We start from the raw sequence: 13,490 nt of genomic DNA, 5'->3' as shown, positions 1-13,490 counted from the left end.
AATAGCCCCAGCTAGGTGCTACTTTATAGGATGCTTAAAGTTAGACTTGTGTTCATGGAAATGTATATATCAGCTGTGTTTGCTATGAAAATATTTAGATTAATTTAGATCTTTAGTAATTCAATAAAATGTGGGGAAAAACAGTATAGAAAACAAACATAGATACCAGAGACAGTGGGGGAGGAGAGTGGGAAATGGCAGAGGGTAAGAGATAGGGAATTAAGCATGGGGAAAAAAAGCAAAAGATACAGGAAACAAGAAATGGAAAATTATTTGTTGACAATAACATGTATGTTGATGTGCTTGATTGAGACAATATACAGTGTACTCTGGATGGAAAATCTCATTTTATGTGCTGTAATGATGTACAGTTAATGAATGTAAATAATAAATAAATAAATAAATAAATAAATAAATAAATCAGTTTACATTCATTCCCTAAGCATTGTCACAGCATACAAAATGTGATTTTCCATCCAGAATATACTGCACAGTGGCTTAATCATACATGTTATCACCAATAATTTTCCATTTCTAGTTTCTTGTACCTGTGTTTGTGTGTGTATAATTTTACCCCTATTTCTGACCGTCTTCCCTTTCCCACCCTCCTGCCACACTATCTCTGGTATCTACAGCTGTTTTCCATTCCTTTTCTCCCCACATTTTATTGATCACACAATTTCTTATACAATTTAACGACTTTCAATAGCAAGTTCAGCTGATAATTTCAAGAAAAGCGGTTTTAACTTTAGCAAATCAAAGAAATGCTAAGGAATTATGCTTAAAACTTAAAGCTAGGAAACAGATTGGCATTCTGTTCAAATAGTAGGTATCTGAACCTATCGACAGCTCAAGACAGGACAAAAATATCTTTTAAAACTGGACAACAAAGCCTAAAAGAAAATTAGCAATGTTTTAGTCAAAAGTCATAAAATGCTATTTCACCACCAGTTCAGTCTCATGTACTTAATTTATCTTCTGTTGTGGTTCAATCTTCCCGATTGAATTCTGGGATATAATATTCAACTCCAGACTTGTCCCTATGATTAAGTTGGCCATTTTCTTAGTTTTTGAACTCTTATTTCTGTATGTCTGTATTTAATTTTCTTAGTACAGCACTCCCTTGAGAACTTCTTGCAGATCTGGTCTGGTGTTGGTAAATTCTTTCAAGTTTTCTTTATCTGAGAATGTTCTTGTCTTTTCTTCCCACATGAAGGATAACCTTGGTGGGTACAGTATTATTGGTTAAAATTGCTTTTCCCTTAACACTTTGAATATATTTTCCCATTCTTTCCTTGCTCACATTGTTTCTGATGAGAGGTCTGCTGTTAGTCTGATGGGATACCCTTTGTAGGTAACTTGCCATTTTTCTCTTGCCAGTCTTAGTATCTTGTCTTTGTCTGTGGTCCTGGTCAAGCTGGCTGTAATGTGTCTAAGAGAAGATCTTCTTGGGTTGATTCTAGTTGGGGTCCTTTTCATTTTTTGGGATTGGATCTTTGAGTGCCTCTCTGTGTTTGGAAAGTTTTCTTGCAGGATTTCATGGAATAGATTACCAATGCCCTTATGAACCTCTTCACCATCTGGGATACCAATTATCTGGATGTTTAGACGTTTGGTGGTATCTAGTATTTCTCATGTATTATTCTCAGTTTTTGGGCCATTTTCTCAGTTTTTGTGGTGGATTTTTCTAGGCCAGTAATTTTCTCTTCTATGTCTGAGATTCTATTTTCTGTATGATCTAGTCTGCTTTTAATACTTTCAAGGGAGATTTTGACTTCCTGTATTATAGCCTTCATCTCTAACAGTTCCACTTGATTCTTTTGTAATGTTTGTAATTCCTCTTTCAGATCTTGGAAAAATTTTCTTACATCCTGGAATTCATCAGCTCCTTTCTCCTTTCTCTTCTGCAGTTTGTTATCTCTCTTCTCTTCCATCTCTGTTAGCTTTGCCATTATGAATATTCTAAATTCTTAATTAGACATTTCCATGATTTCCATTGAACTGCTTGTGGATGAAGAGGAGTTATTCTTTTTCCCTGGGGGGAGAGGTATTTTCTGGCTTTCCCATATTTCTTGTGGCTCTGCAATGACTTCTAGTCATCTGGTGGATGGTGTGTTTCTTCCGAATTCTTGAAGTTCAGTCTGAGCGTTCAGGAGCGTACAGAAGGAGGTGATCTTGAATCTCTTTGCTGTTCCGTTTTTATCCCTTTGTTCAGCAGATTCAGTGGATATTGAGGAATATATTAACCCTAATAGTATTTTGATGTTTGGCTATGGTTCCCTTAGTGTTTTTTTCTTTTATAGAATTATTTTATTGAATTTTACTTGTTTATTTTAATTTTACCAAAGAGGAACTGAATGGGTCAGAGAAAGAGAAAGAGAGAGAGAGAGAGAACAAAAACTAAAAACAAAGAAACAGAGAGAAAAATAAGAAAAAAATTTTAAAAAATTGTTTAAAAAAAGCAAAAAATAAAAACCACATGACACGCTTGCATGCCACATAAAATCACAAGTTCTCAAGAGCCATAGAGGAGTCTTCTGAAGGCCTCCCCCTTGCCTCTCTTGGATGGGTGGGGGAAAAGAGATTATTAGCAAGATAAAGGAGGGGCTGGAAGCCCCTTAAAAATTTTAAAAAGGAAAATTTACAATAAAAATGAGAAGACAGAGACAAAGACAGAGAGAGACAGAGACAGAGACAAGAGAAGGCTAGATGGACTCCCTATCACTAGAGTTTGTGGGCTGGAGGCTGAATTTCCAATAGAAAAATCTTCATTTTTTTTCCCTCTGAAATCACTACGAGAAGATCATCTTTATGACTGAAAATCTAGAACCACTAAAAAGAGACTGATCATTTCAACTTCATTAAACAAAAACCCAACACTACCACATGATGTTTCTGCATGCACACATCCCTACAAATAGCAAAGTAAGCAAAAATCGAACCTGAAATTAACAAAGCAAGAGACTAATCTCCCTATTTTAAATTAAAGAGAAGGACTATCTATTAGAAAAATGGGGCAAAGGATACAAACAGAAAAAATACAAATGGCTTTCAAGTTTGTAAAAATATGTTCATTCATCCCATAATAAGAAAAATATGGATTAGAATTGTGCTAAGATGACTTTTTAATTTATTATATTAGATTAAATTTTAAAATTAGCTTACATGTTGGCATGCATTTGATTTTCTTTTTCTTTCAGTTTGCTATAGGATATATGCGCTCATGGGAGAGAGACAGAAAGTGAGAAAGTACTCCTATGGGATCTGGCCATGCTGCAATCCTTTCTCCTCTATTTCTCCTTTCAGGATTTTAGGCACCCACACACACATGCCTGGCATATCTGTCAAGCCATTAGGTCTGGAATTTGAACCACACAGTCATGTAGGGTTCAGGTGCCTTAGCCATCACATCACAAGCTGGCCCCCACATTTTGATTTTTAAAAGTTTAATTATTTATTTCTTCCATAAATGAGAGAGAGAGAAACGCACAGCACCACAAACACAGTCTTGATGCCACTCCTTTCCTTCAGCTAGCCTTGGATCATTGGCATTGTGTCTGAGGTACTCAGGAAGGTTGTGAAGGTTGCTAATCTTGAACTGGGGAACTTCTCATCCATGTAGGATTATTGTGAAGAGCATCACATTTTACCACTGCATCACCATTTGGGCCAAGCATCTTGATTTTTGAGTTATGTGTCTGTATTAACTTTTTTTTAAAAAAGCAACTATTTCTAAAGAAAAATCTATTGCTTTTTATAATTCTAAAAGTAATACCTATTCATTATTATTTTGTTAATACTTTAAAAATTTGCTGTAGGGCATGTGCACTTGCTGGAAAGAGACAAAGAGAAAGAGAGAGAGAAGGAAAGTAAGAAATCACCCCCACCCCAGAGGATGACCACCACAATTCCTTCTCCTCCCTTCTTTCTGAATTCTGGGCATGCACACACATGTACTGACATGTTTCTCAACCCATTGGATCCAGGACTCAAACTGTGCAGTCAGTCATGTAAAATCCAGCTGTCTCAAACACCATACCGCTGGCCAGCCTAATTATAAAACATTTTAAAAGGACACAAAAGGGGACCAGGTGGTGGCACACTGGTCAAATGCAACATTCCGTGAGAAAATCCCGCATTGGAGGTTTCTGGTTCAAATTAGGAGACCTCCCTGAGTATTGCCAGGTCCGGGTGTATCTGTGATCTGGGGTTGGCTAAAAGCTGGGGCAGATCTCAGCATTGGGACCTTGCTGGGGATGCCAACTCTATCTTTTTTGATCATGGAAGAACTAAATAAATGAACTAAATAAATGAACTAACTAAATAAAAGTACACAAAAGGACAGAGACACAAATACAATCCTTCATAATTCCTTTTCTGGAGAATCGCTATAAATATTCTGGCATGTATCCTTTCAACATTTTTCTCTGTAGCTATCCATGAATATCTGTGTTTATACTTTCAAAGTTGAGATGGCTCAATGACACAGGTTGGTCTTCATACTTAACGTTCAACATTTAAGGTAATTTTATGAGCATTTAAAACTCTTCATAATCATCATGTTTATATTTGCTTTTTAAAAATGTTAACAATAAAGTCCATTCTTTCTAACTATTGATTTAAGAGTTCATTCATAAGTTAACTGAGGGACTGCAGCCTTAGTTCTTCCCTAAGGCCTTCCACACCAGGTACACACAGAACAATGTTTTTAGAACATATTTGACATCTAGACAGCTGGCTCCCTTAGCTAAGCTAAGGTACCATTTTGCCACAATAATAGGGAGAATCATGGCAAAACCTCTGAAGGTTTCTTAAGAGGGGGTGTGTGATCAGGAAGCATGTTCATTGGCACACAATTTCTGAACTTCATTGGTACTTAGGATAGTTGCTGTGATTGACTGACAGCCCAGATGCAGGGCTGTCAAGAGAGAAGCAATACAGAAATTTATATTGAATAATTTGATAAAATGGCTAGACAGTTTGGATTCATGTTTTATTACATTTTTATGTGAAATTTTTTTCAACAGAGAACTTTACATTTTTCCATCTGTCAAATGTTTCCTCTCTTTGTATCTCATACCCACCTTCCACCCTGTATTCTCTACCACCCACTCTCCCCACTTAGTCTCTAGTACCACTCCACTTCCATCCTCTCTCCATCATCACATCTTCAAATCTCTCAACTTTTGCTGTAGAGTGCAGACACTCAGTACAAGTTGAGTGGGGATATACAAAGTGTATCTTTCAAAGTCTGATTCACTTTGCTCAACATTAAGTCTATATTTGTCCATTTCGAGTCAAACAATAGGATCTCATTGTTACAGCTGTGTGATGTTTCATAACATATATATGCTAGTTTTTCAACCCAGTCATCAGTTTTTGAGCACTTAGGGTAATTCCATGTTCCAGCAATTGTGAATAATACTGCAACAAGCATGGAATTGCATATGTCCTTCTGATTGAGTGTTTTTCTATCCTTTTAGTAAATACCAAGGAGTGGATTGCTGAATTATATGAAAGCTCTATTTGTAGGTTCCTGAGAAACCTCCATATTGTTTTCCACAGAGGCTGCACCTATTTACCTTCTCACCAATAGTATGAAAAGGTTCCCTTTTCACCACAGTATCACCAGCACCTGTCACTTCTTATTTTTCTGATCCTAGCCATTCCACCTGGGCTTAAATGGTAACTTATAGCAGTTTTAACTTTCATTTCCCTTATGACAAGAGATTTAGAACTTTTTTTCTTGTGCCTCTTGGCCATTCATAAGTTTTCCTTGGAGAGTTGTCTATTCAATTCATTTACCCATTTTTTAATTGGATGATTTATTTTTTAGGATCAAGCTGTTTGAGTTTCCATATATTTCGAATATCAATCCTTTGTCTGAAGAATAATTTGTAAATATTCTCTCCAATTTCAAAGGTTGTCTTCTCACTTTAATTATTGTTTCCCTTGCTATGAGGAAGCTTTCCAGCTTGATGCAATCCCACTTACCTATTTTGGGAACTATTGCCTATGCGTTAGGGGTCTTATTTAAGAAATCTTTGCTTACTCCAATGTCTTCAAAAATTTTCCCAAAGTTTCCCCTACATTTTCTACTAGTAGTTTCATAGTTTGAGGCTTTATATTTAATTTTTGATTCATTTTTAGTTGATTGTTGTTAGTGGTGAGAGACAGTGATCCAGTTTCATTTTTCTGCAGGTGGATATCCAGTTTCCCAGCACCAACTGCCAAAATGACTTGCTTTTCTCCACTGTATTGTCTTGTACCCTTTGTCAAAGATTATTTGGGTAAATGATTTATGGTTTATTTCTGGATTCTCTATTCTGTTCCATTAATCTATCAGTCTATTTTTTTGCCAGCACCATGTTGTTCTGATTACCACTGCCTTGTAATATATTTATTTTATGGTTGAGTGGTGAGATGCCACTCTTTTGGCACAGTATTGCCTTGGTGATACAGGGTTTATTTTTTATGTTTTCAAATTATACATTTTATAATTTTTTTCTATTTCTGTGAAGAATGTCACAGGTAATTGGATCAGAATCACATTGAATGTGTAAATTAATTGGGTAGAACTGACATTTTGATTATATTGATTCTTTGATTCAAGAACATACAATGTTTTCTATTTTTTTTGGTATCATCTTCAGTTTCTTTTTTGAATTTTTCATAGTTTTTCTTGTAGAGATTTTTTACCTCTTTGGTTAGATTTATCCCCAGGTATTTTATTTGTTTCATGGCTTTTGCAAATAGGATTGCTTTCTTCGATTCTGTTTCAGTTTGTTCATTGTCGATTCATGTTTTCAGATGGCAGGTCAGATTTTTTTCAATTACTCTAAACTCCCAGAGGACAGAGATCTTTCCTTTTAGTGTCTGCATCCTGGGGTGGAGTACTATTGGGCACATCACTCCATCAGTGTTAATTAAACCAATGAAATCTCATGGTACCAAGGTGCGTGCAAAGAGAAATAGGATAGAATTCTACCTGTAGAGAAGCTAGGGAATTAATGAAAGACATAAAATCCAAGAAACTAATTAAGAAATGAGGAAAGAAAAGAATGAATGGGTCAAATGTTCAGTATGAAAACATCAAGGTTCCAGGTTCAAATTGAGACATAAAGGTTTCAATAAAATCCGGATCAGACTATTGCTTTTAAAAGTTGCATTAACTCCTATAAACCACTTTCTGCACCTAAAGCCAATGGATTTATAAAGCCAACTTATTGCTCAGAATGCTAGATGTTACCTTAAATATTGTTTGATTCAAAGGAAGACTTAGAGATAGCTTTGAGATGAGTAGGGAGTAAGCTTATATTAATCTTCATTCTTTCCGAGTCTCTGCCTCAGAGCCTAGGTGATGGTCTGTCTACCCAGAGTGCCTTCCCTACCTTTTGTTCTCACCTTCCTCACTTACCTAGCTTCTGCCTATCCTACGATGTATGAGCAGAAACTTGTTGCAGTATTCTTCACATATGAGCTTCTGCTCACACATCCCTTTCCAGGCTAACTTCACAGAAGTAGAGAAGAATGACCAAGGCCGGGAAGAAAAATGAAGAGGGTGCAGAGAAATACTGGTTAATGGAAACAAAACCATAGACGGATAAGAAGAATCATTTCTAGTGTTATTAAATACAGTAGAGTGATGATAGTTCAAGACAATTTACTGTATCTTTCACAGTAGCTACAAAAGAAGATTTTGAATTTTCCCAACACAAATACTGACAAATGGTTGAGACAATGGGTATACTAATTACTCTGGTAAAATCATTACACATTCTATCCTTGTACTGGAAATTACTTTGCAGCTCCACAAATAAAAACAATTATTATACATCAATAAAAAAAATCAAGAGCCCCAAACCCCATCATTTTCTGACTGTCTAAATTAGACCTGTGGTTATAACTTCTGAGAACAGTTCACATTTTTTTCTCCTTAATAGTTATCTCAGTTTATAATGAACTATTTAGAGTTTTTTTTTTTTAAGTGTATTTCCTTCTTTCTTCTGCACACTTTGGCTCTAATTTTAAGAAGGTTCTATGTCTGTTTTACTACTGTTACATCCTTAGCGCACAGAAGGTCCTCAATAAACATTTGTTGAACGTTACTAATTACTGAGAAACAGGGAACTAGAAGCATATGCAGAGAGCTTCTGTAGGAAAGAGCACCCCTGTTAGAGACGGTCATGCCTGGGATTGTCCCTGAGCTTCAAGGCGGCCACGGGCTGGCCTGCCACCCACAGCTGGCTGTGGTGTGCTCCTGTTGAACATAAAACGTTTCACAGGGTGCTAATTCCATCAAAGCCATCTTGCGATGGTGATGAATAAGATAAACAAGAACATTGTCCAAAAATATCCAAATATCCCAAATTTGGTCAATATAGGTGACGTCCACTTCTTTGCCAGTTTTAGCTTTCATTTTGCCTTATTCTTTACACTTTCGTTGTAAAAATTCCAGTCATGACGTCCCTTCTCCTGATGGCAGCCTCAAGCCCTTCCTAAAATCTTTTAAACAAGCCTCTCTTATTTCCTCGAATCACTCCCAAGTCTTTGCTTTCTTCTCTCCATTTCTGGATCATCCCCAGATCATCCCCAAGTTAATCTCTGCCAAATCTGATTTCAATCACGTCACACCCGTTAAAAAAAAGAATAAAGAAAAACGAAGACACACCTGTCAAATCTACTTCAGAGTGTGAACAACCCCCCAACCACCAGGAGTAAAGGAAAGAGCAGAACTTTTAAAGTTAGAACGAGAATTCAGATGTAAATCACTCTGGCTCCAAATCTGCTATTCTTAACCATGAGGCTATAGTACCGCTGCTACACTCCAACCAAATATGCTTGGGTGTTCATTTGCAAAGCTGGAGATACACCCTCACCCACACACTCACATATTGTATTGTTAGAAGGCCTACATAATGAATGTGCTTATGAGGAGCCTGTATGAAACAAAGATCACTCTTTAAAAAAGAATGATTTATTTAATAATAATAATCATTATTATAGTTATTTTTGATGTGCTATAGGTCTCACATACTCACCAGAGAGACAGACAGACAGAGAGAGGGCAAAAGCCACTTGCTGGCCCCAAGGACCACTTCTTGACATCCTATTTTCTTACTCCTTTCTTTCTTTTTTTAAAAAATTTTAAAGAGTTTTATTTATTTTCTTTCTTGAGAGAGAGAAAGAGAGAAATAGGTACCTTTGACAGGGTCTTGTCATACCACCTCTCCACCCCCAAGCCTTCCAGCAGCTAGGATTACAAGGGCGTGCATGTCTAGTTATTTCGGGTCGACCTGGAATCTGGACTATAGTTCTCTATAAGATTCCAGCATCGCAGTGTGACACCCTGCCGCCTGAGCCACTGCAGCCAGGCTTTTTATTATTATTATCATTATTATTATTTTTAAAAAATGTATGAAGATTACAAGATAACATTACTGTTTTTAAAATCAAATAGCTTAATTGTGATCCCGTTTATAATTGCTGCTTTCACCTTGGGGTATTTGAAAATGAGGTGCGTTTCCTTTTATCTTTCAGTGGCAGCCCCTCGTGATGGTTGTGTGAGCACAGGGTGAAGAATTAGACTCTTCGTTCTGCCCCTGACTCACCAGGTTACCCAACTTAACCTTGCCGTTTCCTCATCTGTGAAATGGGGATAATAATATTTATCTGCCTTGCTGGAGTGTCGTGAGTATTAATTAGTGCTTGTCAAGTGCTTTGAGATGTTCAGATGAAAGGCCCCATGGAAGCTCAGTATAAAGTATCATTATATGAAGACTCCCCACCTCCACTTTCGCCTGAGCGGTGATTACCAATTATAGCCACCCCTGAATGGCGGTAAAGCTGCATTCAGACACGACAAGGCAAGTTTTATTGGTCCATTAGGACATGCCTATTTGAGGGAATTAGTTTTGTGAAAATGGTTATTATGCCAAAGACTTTTATTTTAGGCAGTTGTTGCTCTTAATAATTAATAGTTAAATATTAAGTCATTTGGAAGGCCCAGTTTCACATTTCAATTGGGAGAGCAGGCCTCTCTGACCATGCCATTCACATCTGAAGAAGCCGGGCGTGTGGAGTGGGAGAACGTACTTCCCATAAAATGAAATTATATTTCTGTGGAAGGTCGACTGCAGTTTCTGAGAAACCAGCTGGATAGCGAAGACAATGCTGGCCACTTAATTAAGAGAGGAAGAAGTGACTCCCACATGTAATTTTCTGGATTCCAATTTCAAAGGATTCGTAACTCACAAAAAAATTAATTCTCTCATTAGAACCACATTTCATCCATGGCAGCAAGCTAAATCCATTTACGGTACCTTTTCTGTTTTAACTCTTTTATGGATCGTTATTGGTGACTCAGTGCTTGAGAATTAGCAAGCTAATGCTCGACTTCAGACATAGGGGCGCGACCCTCATAGCTGATAGCTGCCTTGAAGCATCACAAGTTCTCGGAGGAGCTAACGCATCATTAATGTGTCTTGCTCCAGGTTTATTTGCCTTCAGATCTCCTATCAGGACTAACATTTTCTGGGTTCAAAAGTAACTGATGATTTCTTCTTCAGGCAGCAGGGTGTTAGCTAGCTGAGTCCATTTCAAAAGCTATCCGAGTTGTTAGTATGATGATGCTCTTATCAAAAAGTTAGATGGCACATCCATATTTTCCTAACTACGAATTTCCTGTTTATTTGTTTTGTTTTGTTTTTAAAGAATTATTTCATTTCATTTCATTTCATTATTTATTTAAATTTGACCAGAGAGGCACAGGCCAAGGGAGGGAAAGTGAGAAAGCAAGCCACCAAGTCTGGGACTAGAACCACGGTCAGCCTTGTGGGAGTTCAGTGCCCTTACCCACCACACCACCTGCCAGCCCCACAAATTTTCTTTTAAAATTTATTTATTTATTTATTTTTCCCATGAGCAAGAGAGACAAAGAAAGGGACAGAGAGAGACACAGCACTCCTAGAAGGATCATGATGCCCTGATACCCCCTTGGCCTCAGCAAGCCCCAGATCGTGGACATGAAAATACCTGTGTACCTGGGAATGTCTCGGGATTTAAACCCAGAGCTTTCCCATATGAGCTGGGCCTGTAAAGAGTCATGTGTTACTGTTGTTACATTGTATGGTAACTACGAATTTCTTTTTATTTCTTTATTTTTTGTTTCTTAAAAATGTTGCCAGAGAGGAAGACTACTAAAAAACACTGTTGTATAATGCGATATAGAAGGATAATCTTATTTACTTAATCTTCCTTGTGTTCGCCAGAGAGAGAGAAAATGAGAATGCATATCCCCCCTCCCCCCATGGAGTATGGTCATACTGCAATCCCTTCTCTTCATCTCTTCTTCCTTTCAGAATTTTGGGCACACACACACATGTACCTAGTGTGTTTCTCATACTGCTAGGTCTGGGATTTGAATTGCACAGCCAGCCATATGGAATCCAGTCATCTTAACCATCAGACCATGAACTGGTCTCACAAATTTCTTTTAAAAATACAAAATGGGGGCCAGCAGTTAGCGTAATGACTATGTTGCTGAACTCCCATGTAGTCCACTGTGGTTCGAATCCTGGATCCAGTGGCTTAAAATCACGCTGGGCGCGTGTGCGTGCGTGCCCAAGATCCCTAGAGGAGAATGGAGGAGAAGGGATTGTGGGGTGGCCATCCCCCCTGGGGGGTGATTTCTCACTTTCTCTCTCTCCCTCCCTCTCTGTCTTTCTGGCGAGCTCACACGCCCTATAGCAAAAACCTCTAAAAAAAAAATACAAAAAGAAAAGTTGTTAAAGAGCTAATTTCCGCAACCATTGCAGAGTTGTGTGTGTGTGTGTGTGTTTTTTAAAATAATCTGAAAGGCAAGATGAGAAAAGTTGGAGCGCCAAAATTTTACCAAGTTTTCTTCATACAGAAAGTAATGAACATTTTTCTTATGTAGATCACAAAGCAATATACCTGCATGAAATTAATTCATGTCATGTTCATAAATACTGTATGACCTCATTTAGATTAACTCTTAATTTATGATAGTTTGGGTGTGAAAAAAAAAATAAAGCCATCATTGTTTTACCCATGAAAACAGTGCTCCTTAAGCAAATGCATTGTGTCAACAAGGGGAACACTTTCTTTACTTGACGTTGGTCTAACACTGTCTGGGCCTGAGAAACCAGTTAGTGGCATTGTTGGCATACAAAGAACATGCCAATTACAAATGATTCTTATCTACCCGGTAACATATTTAGCAGTCATTCTTCAACACTGTCTATTATCTTGACCATAAGTTTGCTCTGTTTGTTTATTAAAACACACACATACTGTATTTTTTTTTAGAGAGAGAATTTTTACTATATGGTACGTGTACTCACCAAAGAGACTGAGAAGTAGTGAGAACTCACCTTCCGGGGGGGATGGCCACGCCTCAATCCCTTCTCCTCCATTCTCCTCTTGGGATCTTAGGCATGTACACACACGTGCCCAGCGTGAGTTTTAAGCCACCGGGTCTGGGACTCAAACTGCGGTTGACTACATGGGAGTCCAGCGACATAGCCATTATGCTAACTGCTGGTCTCAACATTAAAATATTTTAAAAAATCATATTAAAAAGGCAAATTAATTCTACTTCCTCTATACCCTTATCAACATAAAAAGGATGCCTATCATTTTTTTATTTTTATAAATTTACTGTACATTGCATGCACTTTCTAGATTGGGGGGGAATGAGAGAATGCCCCCTGGAGGGATGGCCACACTGCAATCTCTTCTCCTTCATTCTCCTCTCAGGATTTTGGGTACCCCATGTTCTCCAGAAGCCTGTGAAGGAACTCTCGGCTTGGCCGACAGTGCTGCCTGGCAAGCCTCCTGGAAGCTTGTAGCACTGATATGGGAGGTCCCTGACCTCGCAGTGTCCTGGGTGAGTCATCTACAACGGAGGCTGGTGGGGTCAGGGCCATGTCTCAGGACTGTCACAACATCCAGAGGACTGAGGCATGCTCCTCAGTAGAGCGACCCCCAAGTTCAGGCTGAGCCAGCTGTACCCACAGTGTCCACAGTGGACATGGCATCAGGACAAAGACCTGCACTGATAGACCCAAGGCCCTGCTCTTCCCGGTCACCTCAGTGTCCACACTGAGCTGTCATCTTGGACAGGGGTAGGGGGAAGGACAGGAAATCTGGGCAAGAGAACATTTATCCGTAGTGGAGATTCAGTTGCCTTAAACATATGCTTAAGCTGCTAGGTCAAGCTGAGGTTGTTTGTATAGCCAAGAATTGTATTTGTATTACAAGCAATAAAAAGCAGATAATCATAGTGGAAGGAAAAAGAAGTGACTTTTTTTCTTCACATACCTAACTCGAATATTGGTAGCTCCAGTTCAATGTTTACATTTTTTATAGTTTATCAGATTTCGTACTTTTCTCCCAACACTTAAGCATTTGAAGATGGTGAAAAGAGTTGTTTTTTTGTTTGTTTGTTTGTTTGTTTTCCTTTTTTT

Source organism: Tupaia chinensis, unplaced genomic scaffold (genome assembly GCF_000334495.1).
Source record: "Tupaia chinensis unplaced genomic scaffold, TupChi_1.0 Scaffold000503_1, whole genome shotgun sequence".
NCBI classification, from domain to species: Eukaryota; Metazoa; Chordata; class Mammalia; order Scandentia; family Tupaiidae; genus Tupaia; species Tupaia belangeri.
This window is presented reverse-complemented; position numbering follows the sequence as displayed.